At 44.1% G+C, this 27,939-nt stretch overlaps 1 long non-coding RNA gene across 1 annotated transcript; it reads right to left on the bottom strand.

Moving 5' to 3' along the window:
• Positions 1-12,853: 12,853 nt before the first annotated feature.
• Positions 12,854-13,709, bottom strand: LOC142138562 (uncharacterized). Its single transcript, XR_012688056.1, has 2 exons — positions 13,508-13,709; positions 12,854-13,373 (listed from the first exon to the last, which is right to left on the bottom strand). It is a non-coding gene; the product is annotated as an uncharacterized LOC142138562 (long non-coding RNA).
• Positions 13,710-27,939: the final 14,230 nt, after the last annotated feature.

Genomic DNA, 27,939 nt, shown 5'->3' with positions numbered 1-27,939 from the left:
ATTTTGTCTTGCAAATACCCGTTTTATGTTTATTGTTTCTCCGTATCAGAACTTTTTAAATTGCATTGCTTTGAATTTTGTGCCAGCATGTTTTAGGGAAAACTTCCACTGTGATGGAATCTGAGCTTGTTTTCTAGGAGTTCTAAATGGACAATCGTTTTGCCAGTGGATGCTTAGTAATTGCCAAATCCTCACTATAGGGAATTAGAGCCGATTACAGTAAAAGTTATGAACAGTACAGTCATGACCCAAAGTTTTGAGAATGACACAAGTATTGGTTTTCACAAAGTTTGCTGTTTCAGTGTTTTTAGACCTTTTTGTCACATGTTACTATGGTATACTGGTATACAGCATTTCATAAGTGTCAAAGACTTTTATTGACAATTACATTAAGTTTATGGAAAGAATCAATATTTGCAGTGTTGACCCTTCTTTTTGAAGATCTCTGCAATTCGCCCTGGCATGCTGTCAATCAACTTCTGGGCCATATACTGACTGATGGTCGCCCAGTCTTGCCTAATCAATGAGTTTGTCAGAATTTGTGGGCTTTTGTTTGTCCACCCGCCTCTTGTGGATTGACCACAAGTTCTCAATGGGTTTATGGTCTGGGGAGTTTCCTGGCCATGGACCCAAGATTTCAATGTTTTGATCCCCGAGCCACTTACTTATCACTTTTGCCTTATGGCAAAGTGCTCCATCATGCTGGAAAAGGCATTGTTCATCACCAAACTGTTCTTGGATGGTTGGAAGAAGTTTGTCTTGTTGGATGTTTTGGTACCATTCTTTATTCATGGCTGTGTTCTTAGGCAAAATTGACTCTTTGCATAAACTTAAAGTAATTGTCAATAAAAGCCTTTGACACTTATACTGAAGTAAAATTACATTACATTTCATACCATAGCAACATCTGACAAAAAGGTCTAAAAACACTGAAGCAGCAAACTTTGTGAAAACCAAAATTAGTGTCATTCTCAAAACTTTTGACCATAACTGTATAAAAGGTAGATTGACTATTTAAAATAGGAATGTAGATGTGTATGATGTCCTTGGTTTTAACTACTTTTGGGAATAAAGTATCAGAAATGTAACTCAATTCTAGCTTTTGTATTTTTATATTATGCAAACCTATAGATTTATCTGCCTCTGAAACATCTTTCTTTTTAAATTGTTTTACTACAGCAACAGTAACAAACATAATCTTCTGGGATGTGGGCCACATTACAGTATTTTAGGAGGGTCTTGCTAAGTCTTAGAACCAAGGCTCTCCCTACAGCTGGACTGCTCCAGTAATGACATCACTGGGCTTTTCCATAAGTGTGGAAGTCTGGCGGCCTTAAATACTTGGCCTGGGGACCCCGAAAAATATGGGAACCCTCACAAAACATCCAGTGCCATTGCACTGAGGCCCGGTTCCTGTGGATGGTGGTGTAGAATAAAAGCTACTTCCTGATAAGCAAAGAACATAGCTAATGGCTCCTGGCTCATGCATACAACAATGGGTTAAATGAAGTAAGTTAAAGCCAGGTGCAGCGACTGCAATTATCCGCAGATATTTATTGCTGACCAGCCATGTTTCTTGCTGGATTAGGCCCTTGTATTTGTTCTTATTGATGTAAAATGTTCAAGCATAAGATAGTTGGGAATAATTAAGGAAATAATGCCCAGGCAAATATGAAGGAGTGAGACATCCTGAAACATTAATAGATGCAATAACCTGGGTAAAACTGACAGAGCAATTCTATCTAGTGTGGCATTAATATCATATTTAGTGTGGCCTTTATGGGTTTTTTCGCATTCATTGGGGCTTGCTATTGGTGCTCATATAAAATGAGCGTGGAGATCCCTTTCCTTCCTTCCTTCCACAAGTATATTTGTAGTCGGTGGTGGCTGCAATTCTTGGCACCAAGTCTGACTGTCAAGTGGACAAGGGATCCATCTTCAAATATATTTTGCTGAGTTGCATAGACAGTGTGCTTTACAGGTTACCTGGCTCCAGGCAGATCAGTTACTATGAGCTACAGATAATGAAAAGTTTTACGCTGAATATTTTTATAATAATGTTCTATTTGCAGATACAAAGGTGTTTGCTTTCCCTGCGTCCCTCCGTTCCGCACCACACAGCCACTGCTGGTGTGTACACATCTAAGTGCAAGATGTGTCATAAGTAGGTTAGTGCAATAATATTTTTCCTACTGAATCACACAGCGCAGGTATTCCACAACCACTAGTAATTCTGTCCGGTCGCAGTTATATGTGTACTAATTGTTTCCCCTTTGCTTCCAAGAACTTCTCGAGTGCCAGGTCTATTCACTCCATATTCTGACAGGGTTAAAACTAGAGATGGGCGGGCTTGATTCCCCGAGATCCGAATCCATCCGAATTTTGCCTATCCGAGTACCGAGCTCGGTACTCTCCCATCCTTTCGCAATCGAAATCGAGGCAAAACGTCATTGTAACGTATTCGTATTTCTGCGCTCGGTTCTCGCGAGATTTGAAAAGCATAAATACCCACCTCCACAGTAATCCATCGCCATTTGAGGGAGAGAGAAGGGTTAGGTCACAGGCTATATTAGCGCAGGGACAGAGCAATTATTGTACACATAACTGTTTCTATTCTATTCTATACAATTCTAATATTAATACCATTTGCAATTATTAGAGCAGTAATAGAGGAGGATAGAGGAGGTTTTTTTTCTTTTTTTGGCACTCCAAGTGCTTTTGGGGTGTCTCATATTCCCCAGTGTTTTACACTAAATTTTACTGGCTGTCAAAAAAGCTCATCTTTGTCAGCAATATCTATCTCAAACAATATTTTGCACTCCAAGTGCTTTTGGCGTGTCCAATATTCCCCAATATTTTACACAAATTTTTCTGGCTGTCAAAAAAAGTCATCTTTGTCAGCAATATCTATCTAATACAATATGTTGCACTACAAGTGATTTGGGGTGTCCAATATTCCCCAGTGTTTTACACTAATTTTTCTGGCTGTCAAAAAAAGTCATCTTTGTCAGCAATATCTAATACAATATTTTTCACTACAAGTGATTTGGGGTGTCCAATATTCCCCAGTGTAATTTTTCTGGCTGTCAAAAAAAGTCATATTTGTCAGCAATATCTATATAAGTCAATTTTTGGCACTACAAGTGCTTTGGGCTCGTTAAAATGGATTCAAAGCAGTCCACATATGAGCAGAATCAGCAACCAGGTTCTGTCACCAGTCCTGATGGTAGTGTTCCCAGTACGTCTGGGAAAGGTGATGTAAAAGTACATAGTCTTGTAAAATCAGGTAAAAAACACACATCAAAAATTTTTTTACCATGTTGAAGCGAAAAAGAAGTGTAACTGAGGAAAAGAAAGAATGAGGCCTTCGCCTTTCTCTATTAGGGGCAGATCCAAAAATGTTACCAAGCCGAGTGACCAAGCAAGACCAAGTAATATGGAGTCAAAAAGTGGTGCACAACTACTGTTACGCGTCAAAGCCGAGCTGCAAGATAACATTAAGGCATTAGAGGATAATGTATGCTCTGATTCAGAAATGACAACAATGACAATCCCTGTGGAGAGTCTATCCAACAGTGGTATGTCTAATCATGAGCATTCTGTTAGTGTACCCATAAAGAAGGGCCTTTTCAGCAGTTCTGCTGATGTGTGCCTGAACAGCCCGAGTGTAGCAGGTGATACACCAATTGAGGATGCCACTTTGGAATTAGAAGAGGATGAGGGGGAGATTTGTGTAGGCGACGAGGGCGCTAATGAGGATGTTGATGAGGATGAGGATGAGGTTGTTTGTGTAAGTCCTGCACCAGTAGCAGCAGTTCTGGCACGTGACAAGAAAAAGGCCATTGTCATGCCTGGCCATAAAACAAAGAAATCCACTTCTTATGTGTGGAATTATTTCTACCCAAATCCAGACAACAATTGTATAGCCATTTGTAGTGTATATCAAGCCACAGTCAGTCGAGGGAGGGACCTTAACCATCTTGGAACCTCGTCTATGTTATGGCATTTAACGAGAGTTCATGGCAAAGTGTTGGGAAAAGCTGAAAGTTCTTCCAAAAAAATTACAAGCACTCCATCATCAGCTAGGACCCTCCGGTCACGGACATCCCGACGGCTACAAAATACACCCACCACACCATCCTCATCAATATCCTCAGTAGCGCTCGGAGTTAGCCCTGCATCCCACTTATTAAGGCTGGATTACTCCAGCACTATAATTAATTCCTCTGAAGAAAGCGTTAGTCCCACTGCTGCTGCTCTTGCTGCTGCTGGGGGTGAATTGTCAGCCCAGAGGAAGGGCAAGAAAAAGAGCAGTCCTACATTTCAACAATTAACTGTGAAACAATCATTTGCTAGGGGATGCAAATATGACAGCAGTCAGCCAGTCGCCAAGCGAATCACAGACGCCATGGCTGCCATGTTGGTGTTAGATCTGTGTCCAATATCCACAATAAACACAGCTGGTTTTTCACAGTTAATTGAGGTTTTGTGTCCGTGTTACAGAATTCCATCGCAACACCATTTTTCCCGTAAAGCTATTCCACAACTATACCAAAAAGTGTGTACAAATGTAGAGATTGCGCTGAAAAATGCCATTCTGCCCACTGTCCACTTAACCACAGATATGTGTACAAGTGGAAGTGGGCAAACCAAAGACTATATGACTGTGACAGGGCACTGGGTTGGTCATTCACCTTCACCAGCAGGAACAGCAGCAGCATGTACACCACTACGTAACATTTGTCACAGGCAGGCCATTCTTTGTATCACCGGCTTCACTAACAGGTATACAGCTGACAATTTATTACGCAAACTAAGAGATGTGATTGATACATGGCTTATACCACTTGGACTCTCCCCAGGATATGTCATTTCTGATAATGCCAATAATAGAGTGTGAGCATTACAGCTGGGTGAATTCCATCACATTCCCTGTTTTGCTCACACCATAAACTTGGTGGTGCAGAGCTTCCTACGAAATAACCGTGAGGTGCAGGAGATGCTTTCGGTGGCCCGTAACATTTCAGGCCATTTCAGGCATTCTGCCACAGCATATAGGAGATTGCAGCAGCTCCAAGAGCAGTTTAACTTGCCCTGCCACCAACTTAAGCAAGAGGTGGTAACTAGGTGGAATTCCACCCTGTACATGCTTCAGAGGATGGAGGAACAGCGCAAAGCTATCCAAGCGTATAGCACAAGCCATGACATTGGGAAAGGAGGGGGATGTATTTCACTCTTGCACAGTGGGGAATCCTTACAGTGCTGTGCAAGGTGCTGAAACCATTTGAAGTTGTGACGTGTGAAGTGAGTGCAGATTCTGCTACTTTGAGCCAAGTCATTCCTTTAATTAGACTATTGGAAAAGCAGCTTGAGAAACTGAAGGAGGAGCTGAAAGCAAGCAATTCAGCAAAGTATGTTGGCCTTGTCGATCAAGTACTTAATTCGCTTCACAATGATCCTCGAGTTATTAAGATCTTGAACTCGGATCACTACGTTTTGGCCACTGTGCTTGATCCAAGGTTTAAGACCTACATTGAGTCTTTGCTTCAAAATGAACGAGATGTGAACTTTTGCAAGAAGCTATTGGGAGCTATTGCTCAGCAAGTTGTCCGCTGAACTGTGCCTTGGCTTGACGACGTGTCCTCCTTCAGTTTCTCAAGCAGCTGCTGCTCGTAAAAAATAAAATTTTCCAAAAAGAAGCAGGGAAGACGCAGAGGGCAGACCAGAACGGTTTAACATCTGGGCTGGTTTGAAGGATTTTTCAAAAAAATGTGTGACCTTGCCCATAACTCCATCTAATATGAATATTAACATGCAAAGGATGGTGGAGGATTATTTTCAAGAGGTAATTGATATGGAAATGTCAGACAGTCCCTTTCCTTACTGGGAGGAAAAACAAGCCATTTGGAAACCCATGTACAAACTTGCTTTGCAATACCTAAGCTGCCCACCCTCCAGTTTGTACTCTAAACGAGTGTTCAGCACAGCCGGGAACTTAGTCAGTGATCGCCGTAGAAGGTTACTTCCAAAAAATGTGGAGAAAATGATGTTTATAAAAATGAACTACATCTTCTGTTCTCTAATGGCGGATTAAAGCGGCTATGAATTGATAGTCTGTGATGATGACGTACACACTGATGAGGGTGAGGATGAAGCTCCAGATGATGACGATAACATGTTTTTAAAACTTTCTATTTAAGTGTAGGGTGCAATCTACCCCCAAAGAGGAAAGGGACTTGGGGCATTTCCATATCACGTACCGTCTTGAAAGGCTGCTATTTTGGCAATTTCTCATTATGGGTAGGGTGTCATACACAGACTGACCCCAAACTGGCTTTGTCCATTTCAATTAATATTGTACAGTCTATAACAGCTGAATTTCTTTGTATTTTCTGCAAGTGGAGGGGAGCCTATAGAGACAGAAACCAAACTGACTTTGTTAATTTCTTTAAATATTTAACTATAAGTGTAGGGTGTAATATACACCCAAAGACAATGGCTGCATTGCCAATATGCATAGATGGTGAGGAAGACAATATGGTTTGTGTGTAGAATTAATGAAGGCCTACCAGGAATTAAACTATTTTTTGGATAATTTATTAGCTTTACAATTACATTACTTATCCAAGAAACAGGTGGAGCACTAAATTTGGTTATTTTATGCCCAAAAACATTGATTTTTCAACAAAATATCAAAACAAAACCAAAACCAAAACCAAAACACGCAATGGCGGTTTGGCAAAACCAAAACCAAAACATGACAGTAATCCAGATCCAAAACAAAACCAAAACACGGGGGTCAGTGAGCATCTCTAATTAAAACACTTTTAGTTCCTGCCTATCTCCAATCCTGGAACTATATATTTTAGAAGAATGAGGAAAAGGAAGAATAACTCACAGAGTGATAAAATGTATGTCTTTTTGCCTGGGTCACTTTATCAACAAACTTATGAGCTAATGTTAACACGAATGATTTTGTTACTTAGAAAATGAATATTTTATAATGTAGCTGCAACCAGTTTTAATGCCATCTGTCAATCCCTATTATATAGTACTTAATGAAATATTGCTGAGTTTCAAGAGGCAACATGGTAATTGATAGCTGTACTTCTCATCAAGTGCTAATGTCTCAGCCAGTTACTATTAGAGATGGGCGGGCTCGGTTCCCCGAGATCCGAATCCTACCGAATTTAGGGTATCCGAGTACCGAGCGGAGTACGCTCTGTACTCTCCCGCCCATCGAGGCAAAACGTCATTGTGACGTATTCGTTTTTCTGAGCTCGGTTCTCGCAAGATTTGAAAAGCATATAATTCCAGCCTCCACAGCAATCCATCGCCATTTGACAGAGGGAGAAAGCAGGGTTAGGTCACACTGGCTATATCAGCACAGGGACAGTGATTGATTGTATTCAGTACCATTGTAATCAGTTGTTACAGCAGTAAGAGGAGAAGAGAGGAGGTTTTTTGTTCAGTTTCTGGCACTCCAAGTGCTGTTGGGGTGTCCCCCATTCTTTTGCAGAAATTTATCTGGCTGTGCAAAAAGTCCTATTTTGCAGCTGTGTCAAAAAAAATATATTTAGCACTCCAATTTGTTTTTGGGGTGTTCCCCCATTCTTTTGCAGAAATTTATCTGGCTGTGCAAAAAGTCCTATTTTGCAGCAGTGTCAAAAACAATTTATAGCACTACAAGTGCTTTGGGCTCAGAATGGATTCAATGCAGTCCACATATGAGCAAAATGAGCAACCAGGTTCTGTCACCAGTCCTGATGGTAGTGTTCCCAGTACGTCATCTGGGAAAGGCGATGTCAAACTACACCGTCTTTTGAAATCAGCCCAAAAAACACACACCAAAAAAAAAATTACCCTGTTGAAGCGAAAAAAAAGTGTAACTGATCAAAAGTTAACTGCCGATAAAAAAAAAATTACCAACATGCCATTCTACAAACGCAGTGGCAAAGAGAGAATGAGGCCTTTGCCTTTCTCTATTAGTGGCAGGTCCAAAAATGTTACCGAGCCTACAAGTGGTGCACAACTACTGTTACGCGTCAAAGCCGAGCTGCAAGATAACAGTAAGGCATTAGAGGATAATGTTTGCTCTGAATCAGAAATGATACCAATCCCTGTGGAGAGTCCATCCAACAGTGGGATGTCTAATCGTGAGCATTCTGTTAGTGTACCCATAAAGAGGGGCCCTTTCAGCAGTTCTGCTCATGTGTGCCTGAACAGCCCGAGTGTAGCCGGTGATACACAAATTGAGGATGCCACTTTGGAATTAATGAGGATGTTGATGATTATGATGCAGACAGATACCAAATTGCCTTTCTCAATTTCTATTTATATTCTAGATTATATAACGGCTGAATGGTTTTCTATTTTACTCCTAGTGGAGAGGGGATCTAATGCAGACATATACCAAACTGCCTTTGTCCATTTCTTTGTATATTCAAATTTCTAGTTCTACAGTCTATGCAGGCTGCTTTTGTTCTATTTTACTACAAGTGGATGGGGGGGGGGGCTGATGCAGACAGATACCAAACTGCCTTTGTCCATTTCTTTGTATATTCGAATTTCTAGTTCTACAGTCTATGCAGGCTGCTTTTGTCCATTTCTTTGTATATTTGAATTCTTCAGTCTATTTAGGCTGCTTTTTTTCTATTCAACTACAAGCGGAGGGCGGGGGGGCAGGGCTATAGAGACAGAAACCAAACTGCCTTTGTCCATTTCTTTAGATATTTAACTAGAAGTGTAGGGTGTAATATACACCCAAAGACGATGGCTGCATTGACAATAGGCTAAAATGGAGAGGAAGACAATCAGGTTTGTGTGCAGAATTAAAGACGGCCTACCAGGGATTAAACTGTTTTCTTCCTAATTTATTAGCTTTAGAATTACCTTACTTATCCAAGAAACAGGTGGAGCACTAAATTTGGTTACTTTATGCCCAAAAACATTGATTTTCCAACAAAATAGCAAAACAAAACCAAACAAAACCAAAACCAAAACACACGCAATGGCGGTTTTGGAAAACCAAAGCCAAAACGCGACGGTAATCCAGATCAATATTTGCAGTGTTGACCCTTCTTTTTGAAGACCTCTGCAGTTTGCCCTGGCATGCTGTCAATCAACTTCTGGGCCACATACTGACTGATGGCCGCCCATTCTTGCCTAATCAATGCTTGGAGTTTATCCGAATTTGTGGGTTTTTGTTTGTCCACCTCTTGAGAATTGACCATAAGTTCTCAATGGGATTAGGGTCTGGGGAGTTTCCTGGCCATGGACCCAAAATTTAGATGTTTGATCCCCGAGCCACATAGTTATAACTTTTGCCTTATAGCTCACTCACAATTTTGCCTAATATCACAGCCATGAATAAAGAATGGTACCAAAACATCCTGCAAGAACAACTACTCCAACCATCCAAGAACAGTTTGGTGACGAACAATGCCTTTTCCAGCATGATGGAGCACCTTGTCATAAGGCAAAAGTGATAAGTAAGTGGCTCGGGGATCAAAACATCGAAATTTTGGATCCATGGCCAGGAAACTCCCCAAACCTTAATCCCATTGAGAACTTGTGGTCAATCCTCAAGAGGTGGGTTGACAAACAAAAACCCACAAATTCTGACAAACTCCAAGCATTGATTAGGCAAGAATGGGCGGCCATCAGTTAGTATGTGGCCCAGAAGTTGATTGACAGCATGCCAGGACGAGCTGCAGAGGTCTTCATAAAGAAGGGTCAACACCGCAAATATTAACTCTTTGCATAAACTTAATGTACCGTATTTCCCCATGTATAAGGCGCTACCATGTATAAGACACACCTTAATTTTGGCCTCGAAATTTGCAAAAAAAATATTACAGTAGCTTTCAAAAAAGGCAGGGAGAGTTTAATGGCCGGCTGCTCTGATTGTGATCAGAGCAGCCAGGCAGCACACTCTCCCTGCAATCGCCCCCGCCCTGCTGCCACTGTGCCTCTGTCCCCCTCCTCCTGGATCCACGCTGCCACTGTGCCTCTGTTCCCCTCCTCCTGGATCCCCGCTGCCACTGTACCTCTGTCCCCCTCCTCCTGCATCCCCGCTGCCACTGTGCCTCTGTCCCCCTCCTCCTGGATCCCCGCTTCAACTGTGCCTCTGTCCGCCTCCTCCTGTACCCTGCCACTGTAATGCTGCCCTGCTCCACCTCGTTGACACTGTAGTGCTGCCCTTCTCCCCCTCGCTGTCACAGTAATGCTGCCCCGCTCCCCCTCGATCCCCCCGCTGTCACTAATGCTGCCCCGCTCCCCCTCGATTCCCTTCGCTGTCACTGTAATGCTGCCCCACTTCTCCTCGATACCCCCCGCTGTCACTGTAATGCTGCCTCGCTCCCCCTCGATCCCCCCCGCTGTCACTCTAATGCTGCCCCTCTCCCCACGATCCCCCCGCTGGCACTGTAACTCTGCCCCCCCTGCATCCCCGCTACCCCTGTATAAGACGCACCCAGGTTTAAGACCCAAAATGTTTGGGAAAAAGGTGCGTCTTATACATGGGGAAACACGGTAATTGTCAATAAAAGCCTTAGACACTTCTGTAATTTAACTTCAACATACCATAGCAACATCAGTATGGTATACTTCAGTATACCATAGCACCATATCTTGTAATTTTACTTCAGTATACTATAGCAACATCTGACAAAAAGGTCTAAAACCACAGAAGCAGCAAACTTTGTGAAACTTTTGTTCCAAGTTCCAAGTGGAACAGGTATGCAGAGATCGTGACAGTCCAACATACAGCAGCGATGACCCCACAGCAATGATGAATAGCAGCTTACCACGGATTGTGGAACAGGTAACAGCAGTAAGCAATGCAGGCCGAGCAGGTAACAGGTGTAGATCATAACGTTTACCACGAACAGTGGAAAAAGTATGCAGAGATCAAGGAAGTCCAACATACAGCAGCGATGAACAACCAGCAATGATGAATAGCAGCTCACCACGGATCGTGGAACAGGTAACAGGTGTAGATCCATCAGAACGCTCCATCAGAACTTCCCCTAATCTGTCCAGTTTCAAACGGTGTTTAAAAACCCACCTTTTTCTTAAAGCTTTCCAGTCTCCCACTTAACTTCCTACCTTTTCTTCTGACTCTTCCCCCTCATTCCCCTTCCCCTATCCTTATCCTCCGTTCCTCCTTCTCTCCCTCTTTCCCCTGTGTCTCTCTGTTAGTCTTCCCCTCCCCTTAGATTGTACGCTCCTTCGAGCAGGGTCTTCTCTCCTCCTATCTTCACCACTTTTAACTCTGCTCGCCAGCGACCTAGCCTTACTCCTTGAGGACCCTCTTCCCCCATCCCCTCTCGCTTCCTCCTCTTCACCTGGGGGTCTCCCTCTCATCCGTGCCCTCCCTCCTTGGTGCCGTTGTTGGCTGACCTTCCCCCGCCCCTCTAGATGTGCCTTGAGCTCACTGAGCTACTGTGATTATTGTTTACTGTTCTGTGCCGTCTCTCCTCGTATTGTTATTTCGTTTGTCCCTGTAAGGTGCCGCGGACACCTAGTGGCGCCTTATAAATAAAAATTAATAATAATAATAGATCATAACGTTTACCACGAGCAGTGGAACAAGTATGCAGAGATCGAGGAAGTCCAGCATACAGCAGCAATGAACACACGGCAGTGATGAATAGCAGCTTACCACGGATTGTGGAACAGGTAACAGGTGTAGATCATAGGGTTTACCACGAGCAGTGGAACAAGTATGCAGAGATCGAGGAAGTCCAGCATACAGCAGCGATGAACAAACGGCAGCGATGAATAGCAGCTTACCACGGATTGTGGAACAGGTAACAGTAGTCAGCGATGCAGGCCGCGCAGGTAACGGATGCAATTCATAGCATTTACCACGAGCAGCAGATAAACTCAGTTTCCACGGGTGTGCATCCCAACAGAGACATCAGAGTAACAGATATGACTTGATGAACCAGCAATGCAAGAATGAAAGAAGAGGCCTTAAAAAGGGAAGCTGATGAATGGTAAACCTGACCAGTACACAGGTGTAGCAAACACAGGTGCAGACCATGACTAATAATCTGCACTAGAACAGGAATTAAAGTGACAGTCAGTGTTTAGAGGCTCGGGTAGAGGTACCCGGGGAGCGGAGTGTGACAACATCCCTAAAGCATAGTGGTGGGTTAGTTGACAATATTAACCCTAGTCTGTGTGGTAAAGAATATAGAATGTAAGCTCCTCTGGGGATGGGAGTGATGTGCATGATAAAATATTCTCTGTAAGGCACAGATCATTATGTAGGTGCTATATGAAAACCTGTCAATAGATACATTTTATATTAGAAATGCTAAAAGAATCCCAGATATACTTCTATCTTTTGATGCTTCAAAACGTGTTCAATAGAATATCATGGAAATTTATATCCCTCACTCTGGAAGTGGTTAGCATCTATGGAGATTTCGTTATAGGCATATTTGTTCTATATTCAGACCCATCAGCAATGATAGTGATCAATGGGACACTATCCAATAGGGTTATTATCCGAAACGGTAGACAAAGAGGTCAGCTGTCGTCCATGTTCTTCACTCTGGTTATTGAACCCTTACCGGCAGTCATTAGACCTTCACAAGTATACCAGGAAAAGTTTCCTCCGCTCCCCTTCAGATTACAAACTGATCTGGCTTTGTGGTGCTCCTTTAAAATTTATTGGCCAGCCAGTATAATTATATATTTTATGTATTCCTTATTTATCTTTAAACTTTAGTCTTCTTGCCTTAAGGCTTTTAAAAGTGTGTTTATTCTGCACCATTTGTGCAGCGTGCATGTAACATGTACATTAAACCCCTTAATACTTAAAAGATCACAGGAGACCAAATTCGGCTTATTTTTTTATTCCATGCTTCTTAATTGCACTTAGATTAACCTAAATGCTAAACAACTTAGTGTCATGCTTCTTAATTGCACTTAGATTAACCTTAATTCTTCTGCATTGGGACCATTACCATTTTGCACTTAGATTAACCTTAATTCTTCTGCATTGGGACCATTACCATTTTGCACTTAGATTAACCTTAATTCTTCTGCATGGGACCATTACCATTGTCAGTGTGCCTAATCAGATAAACCTAAATGCTAAATAACTTAGTGTCATGCTTCTTAATTGCACTTAGATTAACCTTAATTCTTCTGCATGGGACCATTACCATTGTCAGCGTGTCTAAACTTTGCACCTTGTCTAAACCTAACTTATTTGTTTTTCCTTTTCTTCTTTTTTTATTTTTTTGCATTTTCTGAATGCTCTTTAGGGTGAATTGAGGTGACTACGGCAGGTGGAGCAGGTCACCATCATCGTCACGTCTTATGCCTCTAAAACGTCAGACGATTACGTCTGTAACCTGTAACAATGAAAAATAACAGCTTATTAAGTTAAAAATTCACTTTTTCATGGTAGACGGAATTTGTTGAGGAAATCTTGTACAACACTGGTCTAGACTGTAATTTATACATTAGCTGGAACATATATATTTACCTCTCCGTGTGCCTTTAGTTACGGTCACATGCTTCTTCTGCCTTGTGTACGTGTACCGTCTCCTCTTCCGGGAAGTCACTGCCCGAGTTTTGGGCAGGTGGCCCTTCTTTTGTTTCCTTTGATAGGCCATTGTTGTAGCCTATTTGCCTTCAGCCAGGAGCAGATGACTTGTGGGCTCCCAGCCCCCACTTTTATACCCTGAGACTAGTTATGATGTCATATGGGTGGGGTTTGGGTGTGGCCTGGCCAATTTTTGTGACATTATCAATTTGTCATGTGGGTGTGGCCAATTAACCAGTCATAAGGGTCACACTAAACATTAACATCTGCAACAATAAAACAGGTGACTAAAATATATGTTCCAAGAGAAGAAAGAAGCAAGTTTTATATTTGGTTTGTAAACACAATCACAAAGAAGTGTCCGCGGCAGTGCTGTATTGTACAATACAGCACCGCAGCGGACGCTTCTGTGACAGTGCCGCGGCTGCTGTACAGTACAGGGCAATGTTTAGTGCCCGTTAGTTCGCGGAGGGGAGGGGTTTCAGGAGAACCAGAAACCCCCCCTGCGTGCGCCCCTGGCTTGATACATTTGCTCCTAAGAGTTTTTTGTGTGTATCTTCAATGGGTTAATACTTTTTAGCAATGAATTTCCCATGTTAAAATTTAAATGTTTTGATCCCCGAGCCACATAGATATAACTTTTGCCTTATAGCTCACTCACAATTTTGCCTAATATCACAGCCATGAATAAAGAATGGTACCAAAATATCCTCCAAGAACAACTACTCTCAATCATCCAAGAACAGTTTGGTGATGAACAATGCCTTTTCCAGCATGATGGAGCACCTTGTCATAAGGCAAAAGTGATAAATAAGTGGCTCGGGGATCAAAACATCGAAATTTTGGATCCATGGCCAGGAAACTCCCCAAACCTTAATCCCATTGAGAACTTGTGGTCAATCCTCAAGAGGTGGGTTGACAAACAAAAACCCACAAATTCTGACAAACTCCAAGCATTGATTAGGCAAGAATGGGCGGCCATCAGTCAGTATGTGGCCCAGAAGTTGATTGACAGCATGCCAGGACGAGTTGCAGAGGTCTTCAAAAAGAAGGGTCAACACCGCAAATATTAACTCTTTGCATAAACTTAATGTACCGTATTTCCCCATGTATAAGGCGCTCCCATGTATAAGATGCACCTTAATTTTGGCCCCGAAATTTGCAAAAAAAAATATTACGGTAGCTTTCAAAAAAGGCAGGGAGAGTGTAATGGCCGGCTGCTCTGATTGTGATCAGAGCAGCCAGGCAGCACACTCTCCCTGCAATCGCCCCCACCGCCCTGCTGCCACTGTGCCTCTGTCCCCCTCCTCCAGGATCCCCGCTGCCACTGTGCCTCTGTTCCCCTCCTCCTGTATCCACGCTGCCACTGTGCCTCTGTCCCCCTCCTCCTGGATCCACGCTGCCACTGTGCCTCTGTTCCCCTCCTCCTGGCTCCACGCTGCCACTGTACCTCTGTCTTCCTCCTCCTGGATCCCCGCTGCCACTGTGCCTCTGTCCCCCTCCTCCTGGATCCCCGCTGCCACTGTGCCTCTGTCCCCCTCCTCCTGGATCCACGCTGCCACTGTACCTCTGTCCCCCTCCTCCTGGATCCACGCTGCCACTGTGCCTCTGTCCCCCTCCTCCTGGATCCACGCTGCCACTGTGCCTCTGTCCCCCTCCTCCTGGATCCCCGCTGCCACTGTGCCTCTGTTCCCCTCCTCCTGGATCCACGCTGCCACTGTGCCTCTGTCCCCCTCCTCCTGGATCCACGCTGCCACTGTGCCTCTGTTCCCCTCCTCCTGGCTCCACGCTGCCACTGTACCTCTGTCTTCCTCCTCCTGGATCCCCGCTGCCACTGTGCCTCTGTCCCCCTCCTCCTGGATCCCCGCTGCCACTGTGCCTCTGTCCCCCTCCTCCTGGATCCACGCTGCCACTGTACCTCTGTCCCCCTCCTCCTGGATCCCCGCTGCCACTGTGCCTCTGTTCCCCTCCTCCTGGATCCCCGCTGCCACTGTGCCTCTGTCCCCCTCCTCCTGGATCCACGCTGCCACTGTACCTCTGTCCCCCTCCTCCTGGATCCCCGCTGCCACTGTGCCTCTGTCCCCCTCCTCCTGGATCCCCGCTGCCACTGTGCCTCTGTTCCCCTCCTCCTGGATCCACGCTGCCACTGTGCCTCTGTCCCCCTCCTCCTGGATCCACGCTGCCACTGTGCCTCTGTTCCCCTCCTCCTGGCTCCACGCTGCCACTGTACCTCTGTCTTCCTCCTCCTGGATCCCCGCTGCCACTGTGCCTCTGTCCCCCTCCTCCTGGATCCCCGCTGCCACTGTGCCTCTGTCCCCCTCCTCCTGGATCCACGCTGCCACTGTACCTCTGTCCCCCTCCTCCTGGATCCCCGCTGCCACTGTGCCTCTGTTCCCCTCCTCCTGGATCCACGCTGCCACTGTGCCTCTGTCCCCCTCCTCCTGGATCCCCGCTGCCACTGTGCCTCTGTCCCCCTCCTCCTGGATCCACGCTGCCACTGTACCTCTGTCCCCCTCCTCCTGGATCCACGCTGCCACTGTGCCTCTGTCCCCCTCCTCCTGGATCCACGCTGCCACTGTGCCTCTGTCCCCCTCCTCCTGGATCCCCGCTGCCACTGTGCCTCTGTTCCCCTCCTCCTGGATCCACGCTGCCACTGTGCCTCTGTCCCCCTCCTCCTGGATCCACGCTGCCACTGTGCCTCTGTTCCCCTCCTCCTGGCTCCACGCTGCCACTGTACCTCTGTCTTCCTCCTCCTGGATCCCCGCTGCCACTGTGCCTCTGTCCCCCTCCTCCTGGATCCCCGCTGCCACTGTGCCTCTGTCCCCCTCCTCCTGGATCCACGCTGCCACTGTACCTCTGTCCCCCTCCTCCTGGATCCCCGCTGCCACTGTGCCTCTGTTCCCCTCCTCCTGGATCCCCGCTGCCACTGTGCCTCTGTCCCCCTCCTCCTGGATCCACGCTGCCACTGTACCTCTGTCCCCCTCCTCCTGGATCCCCGCTGCCACTGTGCCTCTGTTCCCCTCCTCCTGGATCCCCGCTGCCACTGTGCCTCTGTCCGCCTCCTCCTGTATCCCCCCGCTGCCACTGTAACGCTGCCCAGCTCCTCCTCGCTGTCACTGTAATGCTGTCCCGCTCCCCTTCGATCCCCCCGCTGTCACTAATACTGCCCCTCTCCCCCTCGATTCCCTTCGCTGTCACTCTAATGCTGTCCCGCTCCCCCTTGATTCCCCCCTGCTGTCAAAGTAATGCTGCCCCGCTCCCCCTCGATCCCCCTCGCTGTCACTGTAATGCTGCCCCACTCCTCCTCGCTGTCACTGTAATGCTGCCCCGCTCCCCTTCGATCCCCCCGCTGTCACTAATACTGCCCCGCTCCCCCTCGATCCCCCTCGCTGTCACTGTAATGCTGCCCCACTCCTCCTCGCTGTCACTGTAATGCTGCCCCGCTCCCCTTCGATCCCCCCGCTGTCACTAATACTGCCCCGCTCCCCCTCGATTCCCTTCGCTGTCACTCTAATGCTGCCCCGCTCCCTCTCGATCCCCCCTGCTGTCACAGTAATGCTGCCCCGCTCCCCCTCGATCCCCCCCGCTGTCACTGTACTGCTGCCCCGCTCCCCCATGATCCTCCCGCTTGCACTGTAATGCTGCCCCGCTCCCCCTTGATCCCCCCCCGCTGTCACTGTAATGCTGCCCCGTACCCCCCCGCTGTCACTGTAATGATGCCCCGCTCCCCCTCGCTGTCACTGTAATGCTGCCCCGCTCCTCCTCGATTCCCTTCGCTGTCACTCTAATGCTGCCCCGCTCCCCCTCGATCCCCCCTGCTGTCACAGTAATGCTGCCCCGCTCCTCCTCCCTGTCACTGTAATGCTGCCCCGCTCCCCGTCGATCCCCCCGCTGTCACTAATACTGCCCCGCTCCCCCTCGATTCCCTTCACTGTCACTCTAATGCTGCCCCGCTCCCCCTCGTTCCCCCCTGCTGTCACAGTAATACTGCCCCACTTCCCCTCGATCTCCCCCACTGTCACAATACTGCTGCCCCGCTCCTCTTCCCTGTCACTGTAATGCTGCCCCGCTCCCCGTCGATCCCCCCGCTGTCACTAATACTGCCCCGCTCCCCCTCGATTCCCTTCGTTGTCACTCTAATGCTGCCCCGCTCCCCCTCGATCCCCCCCGCTGGCACTGTAACACTGCCCCCCCCCCCCCCCCCCTGCATCCCCGCTACCCCTGTATAAGACGCACCCAGGTTTAAGACCCAAAATGTTTGGGAAAAAGGTGCGTCTTATACATGGGGAAATTTGGTAAATGTCAATAAAAGCTTTAGACACATCTGTAATTTAACTTCAACATACCATAGCAACATCAGTATGGTATACTTCAGTATACCATAGCACCACATCTTGTAATTTTACTTCAGCATACTATAGCAACATCTGACAAAAAGGTCTAAAAACACTGAAGCAGCTAACTTTGTGAAAACCAAAACTTGTGTCATTCTCAAAACTTTTGCCCATGACTGTGGTATTGCAGAGATAGCACAGGGGAGAAACCAGTTTATACAATGCCTCTGTGGATGCACTGATGTGGCAAGTGTAGGCTGCTTATTTTATAGTGGCAGTCAATGCAGGAGAATCCCTCTGTGATTAGGAGCAATCACTGCTTCACACCAATCTTGCCCTTAAATGTTCAGGAGGTAATCTGCCAACAAGAATATGTGACTCACTACTAAATATTATACACAGCTGGTAGATGCCTACCCCAAAATACTTCAAGCTGTTATAGCTGTTATAGTAGCAAAAGGTGTCTCTTTTAAATATCAATATACTTATGAATATCAGCGTACTCTAATCGTTTGCTCTCTTTAAGATAGCTGCTAGGAAATAACTATTTTTGCTTCTTTCAAAAAATCAGGGTATCTGTTTGCAATTAAATAATTCATATCAAACATGTATAAGTATCATCTGGAATAAAACTTTAAGCGGTCTGAAGCTGAGCATAACTATAAGCATAGCAGACAGAGCAACTGCTATAGGGCACACATATATAGGGTTCCCAGTCTCAATTTACACTTACTATATTACTAATAGAGCCACTGAACAATGAGCAGCATGTCCGGAACCAAGGCTAAAGTGGCCTAGCTTAGTCTGTATATGCTATGCAGACTTCCAGGGTAGCAACCCTGTAAGCAGCAGCAATTTAGCGAAAATGGTTGCTATGGGAACAAAATATGCTAGTGACTGAAATGTATATTAATTGAATAGAACACATTACATGTCATCTATACTGAGGAAAGAAATAAAATACTTTGCAAAAAGAGATTTGGATAAGCTCTTATAAATCCAGTTATGGGAAGCAGTAAAACGTAAAAGAATATATTTCTTACAACATTCTGACAAATAGTTTGTGATGCAGCATAAAAATGTAACAATAATTGGTGCAATAGTGTTTTTGAATGAGAATTTTTTACCATATTAGGATCTCTGCGTAAATTGATACCATAATAGGATTACTGTGTGTACTGTGTACAAAGCACAAGGATACATTGCATCCATAATATGGATTATTTCACAGTTTGGTTGAAATATTAATATAGGAGGAAAATAAGTATAATGGAAACTGTAAAATTATTAATTAGATATTGTAGACCAGGAAGCCTTTTGATCTTATTAAATTTAAATATTTATTTATTACAATAATATTTACTCTTCACTTGTCACTATCATACGTTATTATATTTTGTTATGGCTTATGAATTGAAGAACAAATATAATGAAAAGTTGAAATTTAACTTTATTTATTATATACTATATAAGAATTTCTTTGTCATGTTGGGCACGTATCTGCCAATTTTGAGCGTATCGTATCAAAATCACTCAGAGCATGCCCAGATCCAAGACATATGGCCGTGAACGCAGCCCTGTCCGATCCATCTTTTAACGCAAAGGACACTTACTACAACCTATGATTTTGGGGGGTGAACGGGGTGGGGATTGGGCATTTTTCCGTAGTCAATGTACAGTAAGGGCGTGCCAAACTCAAGCGCCTCGCAGCCACATGCACATCCAGCTCTGGTCATCTCTTAGAGTTACTTGTTTTTCTACCATATCTCTTGCTTCGGCTACAGGGCTAGTCTAAGTGCTGATCAGTAATGATGACCATCTCATATGCATGCTCTAACATGTGTTTGCAATCATGAGCAACTGTATAAATTTATTTTATGCTCAGTAGACCTTAACAACATACTTATTAATGTATTACATGAAAAAAAACAAAAGTTTTTTTAATAACTGTTTTATCATTAATGTCTATATTATTAACAGGTGACATTAATTCATTTTTTTCTGTGTGTTCTTTTGCAAATTTATAATCCACATAACTGTTGGACGTATGTGCTCTTATCTCATTCGCATTTGGGGCACAAAATTTTGCATGTTTTGCCAGTTTAATTTGGTCTTAGGTTTTCTTAGTCCCACCCAAGCCACACCACATGAGTCTTCATTCCAGCTATACTATTTTCACCCACAGAACTGCCGCTCACTGGATGTTTTTTGTTTTGCACACCATTCACTGTGAACTCTAGAGACTATTATGCATGAAAATTCCAGAAGATAAATATTTTCTTAGATACTCAATTCACCCCATCTGGCACCAACAATCATTCCACAATCAAAGTCACTTAGATCGCATTTCTACCCAATGTTGGTGTTTGAGTCAAGGCATAAAAATATGCAGATATGGCCAAGAGGTTCAGTTGTTGCGCAGACTACCTTTTCAAATAACTTACAATTTCCTCTAAACATAAAAGCTGAAAGTAACAACAGTATTTGTTTCCACAATTCTTTCTATTGATTCTTAATATACAAAACCTTTTTTTTTTCATTATGAATTTCATAATATATATCCTTTTAAATCAGAACGTTTTTTTAAAAATTCCATTAGTAACATTATTGACACCCTAGGCTTAATATTGGATAGCATAGCCCGGCGGTTCCCAAACTGTGCGCCGCGGCGCTGTCTCAGGGGTGCCGCGGGCCAGCCATAAAAAAATCAAACAGAAACACTTACCAATCCGCGCGGCGCCGGGACCCAGCATCCTCCTCTCTCACGCATAAAATACAGTAAAACAAAAAATTAAGGCGCTAGGAATCAATTAATAGTATATGGTGTTCGGACCGCAGCTCCCTTCAAGCAGAAATCTGAATCTGCTTCATAGTAAATAGTAACAAAAAGCAATAAGGGGCGCTGTATCCAACAGTTTCTATTTATTGAATATAATAGCAATAGCAAAATCGTTAAATGCAATAATTATACAAAATCAACATTCAGTGGACATCAAGTGATCCCAAATACAAATCCCCTAAGGATCACAGTATAAAAATGCAACTCACGGGCAACAAATCAGCTGATGCACATGAGCAATAACTCATAGAAAAGGAATATATAACACACACTTGATAGTGGTTCACAGAAACACCTTGATAGATGGTTAAATGCAAATACTTGTAGTGCTTAATAACATACATACAACCGCTGCAGCGGTGTAGATGATTCAAATCCCTAAAAATAAAGGGAACAAGCAATGTCCAGATTAGCACTAATAAACTCTCCTTGTTTCAAGGGCAGATTTAACTTTTCATGCAACAAAACGGTGTATAGCATTCATTAATAAAATATTCCTTTGGTATAATTGTAATGATTTATCAAGTGCAGAAGTGCCGCTGAGGCGGTTAATTACAATGGAGGGTCCATTGTAATGGATATGCGTTGATGATCTATATCAGATGTAAGCTCTCCAGATTCCGTTAATATTAATCGGCAAAACAGTTAGACTTTAGCATGCAGCAACTGCAGCAACAGTAATAAAAAGTCTTTAGCGCAATAATCCAGCGCTTGATAGCCAATAAGATAACTCAGTTAAACTTTAGCATGCAACAACTGCAGCAACAGTAATTAAAGTCTTTAGCGCAATGATCCAGCGCTTGATAGCCAATATAGATAACACGGAGGCCGTATATACAATCGCTTCATCCACTTACTTTAGCAATCCATTGAATTCCCCCGGGGTACAGGAAAACGATGTCCAGATGTTGTATTAAAATCCAATAGTGTTCTAAAATCCAATAGTGTTCTGACGCGTTTCTCCGTGTTACACACGGTTTCATCAGAGAGATAATGTCAAATAGAGTATCCACATACTATTTAAAGCCAGGTAGATAGGTCATCTGACCATAACTGGCCAATAGAGTCACGATTCCAATCATTCTTTGAGTCAAACGGTGTGTGTATACACTGAATGTATTCAATTAAAGCAGGCACAAATCAGCAGTGACAGATTGAGAACATAATTCCCCAGTTGATATTCAGTAAGGGACCAACTGTTATAAATAAATATTGTGCATGCTACTTAATACAAATACATAAAATGTTAACAGTACCCGTTTTAAAAAAATAATCAGAAAACAAGTACAATAAATATCAATAAACGTCTTGAGCTGTAAAGGTCCATTAATGCTCTCCGCATAAAAATGAGATGCTTCTATAGACAAGTACAAAAAATAAATAAAATAGAATTTAATTAAAATGAAGACCAGGTGGGAATCTAATCCTAAACCGAGGTCTACCATCCAAGGAATGACCCCACCTAGCTCTGCTTAGCTTCCCAGCTTGTTATATACAAGATACCCACAGAGCAGATACACTGATGGTAAATGGAATAACATATATAGCTTATATAAGTTTGATGTAAATCAACTTGAATATATTACAATACATATAAACATACACATATGGATGTAAACAAGTGTATGTATAGACCAATTGATAAATCAGATTAAAATTTAAAAAATTTAAAAAATATATAAACCATACACCTAGAATAATCCAAGATGCTGGTTAAATCTCAGCAAAAATAAAATAAAACATAATCAATACAATGGCTAGAAGACTCCTAACCAAATAAGTATTGAAGACAAATATCCAATATGCAATGATTAGTTAATTCAAATATTGTTTAGTTCTATGCTGTCATTTAGACCCAATGGAACTGTCGTATTAAGTCTAAATATCCAATAAGCTTCCCTACGGCAAAGAAGATTGAATCTATCACCTCCCCTAGGGGTGATGTCAACTTGCTCGATGGCTCTAATTTGAAGACCCTCCAGCGAGCCACCCATACAGATGTTAACATGTGATGATAAACTATGGGTCTTCACATTCTTAAGAATATTTCTACGGTGTTCGGTAAATCGTACCCCTACGGAACGAATAGTTCGTCCGACATACTGTATCCCACAGGAACAGTTATTCAGATATACAACAAATGTTGAACGACAATTTAATATTTTTTCAATGGAAAATTTCTCTCCAGATGTATGTGAAACAAAAGTAGCACATTTGTGGTCTGCCGCCAAACAAGTGAAACATTTCTTTCTGCCACATCGATAGAAGCCATTAGGTCTAGTAGTTAGCCAATTCCTCGTCAAAGAGTTGATAGGAGGTTTCCCTAGATTTTTTGGGTTAAAAAAGCTTGGTGCTAAGAATTCCTTAAGGTTGCGTGATCTTCTAAAAACAACCTTATTACCTTCAGGAATGGAGGAACTAAGCAAATCATCAGCTGTCAAAATCGAAGAATTTTTATTTATAATATCCCGAATTTGGCGGGAATAACTGTTATGCTGAGTGATAAACATTAAAGATCTTGCCTCACTGTTTCCTTTTATTTTGTTCGTAGCTGGCTGCTTTATCAGGTCAACCCGATCAATGTCTTCTACAGCAACATAGGCTCTCTGTAGCACACTAGTTGGATAACCTTGTTCAACAAACGATTGATAGATTGTGGCAGCATGTTTCTTGAAATCACTATCAGATGAACAATTCCTTTTCATTCTCAGGAATTGACCCTTCGGAATATTGTCTTTCCATTGCCTAAAATGATCACTCTTGTAATGGAGATAACTATGAGCATCAATTGGTTTAGAAAATGTTTCAGTACAGATGATATCATTACTTACCTTTAATGTGATGTCCAAAAAGTTGATAGTGGCAGAGTCAAAACTACTAGTGAACCGCAACCCAAAGTCATTAGAATTAAGGTGTGCCAAAAAAAGAGATATAGAAGAATCGTCCCCATCCCAAATAAAAAAGAGATCATCAATATAACGGCCATAGAGGACCAGGCACGCCCCAAATTCAGAACCCCATATATATTGCTCCTCAAAGAGTCCCATATAGAGGTTAGCGAAACTCAGGGCGAACCTGGTCCCCATGGCCGTGCCGAGTGTCTGTAAATAAAAATGAGTGTCAAAAAGAAAATAATTGTGCTGAAGTATAAACCGAATGGATGACAAGACAAAATCGCATAGATGACCATCCAAATCAGAGGAGGTCAAAAACTTAGATATGGCCTTGATGCCTTTATTGTGCGGAATGTTAGAATAAAGAGCCTCCACATCGCATGTTAGAAAATAGTATGAGGGCTTCCAGTGGATACCTTCCACTAATTTCAAAAATGACAAGGTATCTTTAATATGCGACCTTAATGAACAAACAAATGGTTGGAGATGTGCATCAACAAAAAAAGACAGATTACTAGTCAAAGAGCCTACACCAGAAATAATTGGTCTCCCAGGGGGTGCGTGAAGGGATTTATGAATTTTAGGTAAATGATAGTAAGTAGGGATCACCGGGTGAGAAGTAAAGAGAAAACCAAAAACATCTTTGGAGATCACATTATTGGCAAGAGCCAAATCCAAAAGGTCCCGTAGTTCTTGTTGAAAAATAGAAGTTGGATTATAATCCAATCTAGTATAGAACTTAGTATCATTTAGTTGTCTCATTGCTTCAAGAACATAATCATCTTTATTCTGTAACACCAGACCTCCCCCCTTATCCGCTGGCTTTATTATGATTTCACAATCTGATCTTTAATAGCTCTTCTCTCTAATGGAGTCAGATTATCTCTCAGAGGTTCAGTTGCTACTCTGTCGCACAAACTTCTAAAATCATTCATAGTAGTTTTATAAAAGCTCTCCACAAACGGACCTTTAAATTGCAAAGGATAAAAATTAGAGGAATTCTTAAACCTCTTAGATGGTCGTGTCTCGTTAATGTCGAACAAATTTACAGTCTGAGAATCTGTATTAATACTTTCTGCCCTCAAAGACTCCAAATCATCCAAAGTTGTTATATCATCTGAATCCAGAATAATGGGACAACCTTCAGTTTTTGATTTTTTTAAAGCTTTATAAGCAAAATATCTCTTTCTACTAAGTCCCCTCATATACTTATTGAGATCCACAAACAAATTGAAAAGATTCGGTTTGGAGGCTGGAGCAAATTTCAAGCCCTTATTGAGTAGTCTCAATTCTGATTCGGACAATTTTTTCTTAGATAAATTAAAAATACCCTTATTACTCAAAAGCGGCGTATATTTTTTGTGAAGTTTAGATGTTCCTCCTCTACGTCCTCTGACTCCAAATCTCTGTTTCTTTTTAATATTGGGGGGCCTCGCCCTTGAGTTGTTTGGGCGTAGGTTTGAAGATTGGGGCCGCTCCCTAAAAAAGATGAAGATGATATTGCAGTATTAGAAGTAAGGGAACCAGCACCTGCTGTATTGTCAAAAGTATGAATAGATTCTCTATTGGTCCCTTTTGATCTAGCTCCTTCTTTCATTTTTTCAGAATTATCTGAATCTGAATCTCCATTTACTTTTCTCAAATGTCCACTGGCTATGGTGGATCCCTCAGGATTTCTCCAATTTTCCTCAAAAGCTGGATGATGGGAGGGGGGAGGAGTTTGTCTTCTGTTATGTGGGTAGAAAGATTGTCTGGATTGATTTCTAAAATTATTATTATTATTTTTATATTGGTGTTTGTAATTACCATCATTTCTATTTTTGAAAGATCGAGATCTGGAAGTGGATGATTTGGACCTAGATCTAGCTGACTTAGACCATTTTCTTGGTTGTTTATTATAAGATCTTACCCTATCGTTTGCATAGTCATCTTTATCCCTTATCAATTTATTGTCCTTACGTGAAATTAATGACCTCTCAAACTCTTTCACTCTTTTGTTAATTTTATGGTCTCGTACCTTAAAACCCTCCTCTTGTTCAAACTCCTTCAAAGAGGCTTGGATTTTGTCTATCTCAGCTGCTGCGTGAGAGAGGAGGATGCTGGGTCCCGGCGCCGCGCGGATTGGTAAGTGTTTCTGTTTGTTTTTTTTATAGCTGGCGCACGGCAGAGGGGTCAAAGTGAGAGAGTGCAGAGGAGCGTGACAGGAGGGGACAGAGCAGAGTGACAGCGTGACAGGAGGGGACAGAGGAGAGTGACAGGAGGGGACAGAGGAGAGTGACAGGAGGGGACAGAGGAGAGTGACAGCGTGACAGGAGGGGACAGAGGAGAGGGACAGCGTGACAGGAGGGGACAGAGCAGAGTGACAGCGTGACAGGAGGGGACAGAGCAGAGTGACAGCGTGACAGGAGGGGACAGAGCAGAGTGACAGGAGGGGACAGAGGAGAGTGACAGCGTGACAGGAGGGGACAGAGCAGAGTGACAGCGTGACAGGAGGGGACAGAACAGAGTGACAGCGTGACAGGAGGGGACAGAGCAGAGTGACAGCATGACAGGAGGGGACAGAGGAGAGTGACAGCGTGACAGGAGGGGACAGAGTGACAGTGTGACAGGAGGGGACAGAGCAGAGTGACAGCGTGACAGGAGGGGACAGAGCAGAGTGACAGCGTGACAGGAGGGGACAGAGGAGAGTGACAGCGTGACAGGAGGGGACAGAGCAGAGTGACAGCGTGACAGGAGGGGACAGAGGAGAGTGACAGTGTGACAGGAGGGGACAGAGCAGAGTGGCAGCATGACAGGAGGGGACAGAGCAGAGTGACAGCGTGACAGGAGGGGACAGAGGAGAGTGACAGCGTGACAGGATGGGACAGAGGAGAGTGACAGGAGGGGACAGAGCAGAGTGACAGCGTGACAGGAGGGGACAGAGGAGAGTGACAGGAGGGGACAGAGCAGAGTGACAGCGTGACAGGAGGGGACAGAGCAGAGTGACAGCGTGACAGGAGGGGACAGAGGAGAGTGACAGTGTAACAGGAGGGGACAGAGGAGAGTGACAGGAGGGGACAGAGCAGAGTGACAGCGTGACAGGAGGGGACAGAGGAGAGTGACAGCGTGACAGGAGGGGACAGAGCAGAGTGACAGGAGGGGACAGAACAGAGTGACAGCGTGACAGGAGGGGACAGAGCAGAGTGACAGGAGGGGGACAGAGGAGAGGGACAGCGTGACAGGAGGGGGACAGCATGGCAGAGGAGCTGTGACAGAGGGCAGAGGAGCTGGGGCAGAGGAGCTGGGACAGCGTGAGAGGGGCAGTGGAGGGGGACAGCATGACAGGAGGGAGACAGCATGACAGAGGGCAGAGGAGGGGGACAGTGGGCAGAGGAGGAGGACAGCGTGAGAGGGGCAGTGGAGGGGGACATCGTGACAGGAGGGAGACAGCGTGACAGAGGGCAGAGGAGGGGGGACAGCGTGACAGAGGACAGAGGAGGGGGGACAGCATGACAGAGGGCAGAGGAGGGGGGACAGCGTGACAGAGGGCAGATGAGGGGGGACAGCGTGACAGAGGGCAGAGGGGGCAGCGTAAGAGAGGGCAGAGTGTCTGGATGCAGAGGGGGCATTTTTGCATACAACTAAATAAGCATTTCTGTCCTGACCTAAATACTTATTACAATTTTTTGACCCAACTACTTCTAAAACAGGACTGCTCGGTAATTATTTTGGAGGGGTGCCTTAAAAAAATTATGGAGACTCTAAGGGTGCCGTAAACTGCAAAAGTTTGGGAACCACTGGCATAGCCTTTAGTCAAAATAACTGTAGTCAACCATTTCCTATAGCCACGGATGACCTTTCTTCACTTCCCTACTGGAAGTTTGGTCCACTCTTTGTGCAGACTGCTAGAGTTCTCCCAGATTTGAAGGTGCCGTCTCTCAGCTACGGTTTTTAGATCTCTCCACATGATGTCTATGGGATATAGATCTGGGGGTAAATGTATCAAAATGTGATTTTGCAAATCCAGCGATTTTCTCGAGAGATTTGAAACTCGCTGATGTATGAGCCTGAGATTTCATGTTAAATCGCCAGAGTTGTGTTTCTGTCAAAATCGCTACTTCTAAAATTGATAGAGATCAAAGTCCCGACTGTTTGCCACTCTAGCTATACAAGTCTCAAATGTATGAAGCTGCGATTAAGCAAACTCTCCTGAGTTTGCTTTAAAAATTGCCAGATATAACACACTGCATTCTAGCAGCGTGATTAGTAAACACATCACTGTTACACTGTTCTGCCTATAGACCCGGAGGTCCCGGCAGCTGTCAA

Source organism: Mixophyes fleayi, chromosome 2 (genome assembly GCF_038048845.1).
Source record: "Mixophyes fleayi isolate aMixFle1 chromosome 2, aMixFle1.hap1, whole genome shotgun sequence".
NCBI lineage: Eukaryota > Metazoa > Chordata > Amphibia > Anura > Limnodynastidae > Mixophyes > Mixophyes fleayi.
This window is presented reverse-complemented; position numbering and strand designations above follow the sequence as displayed.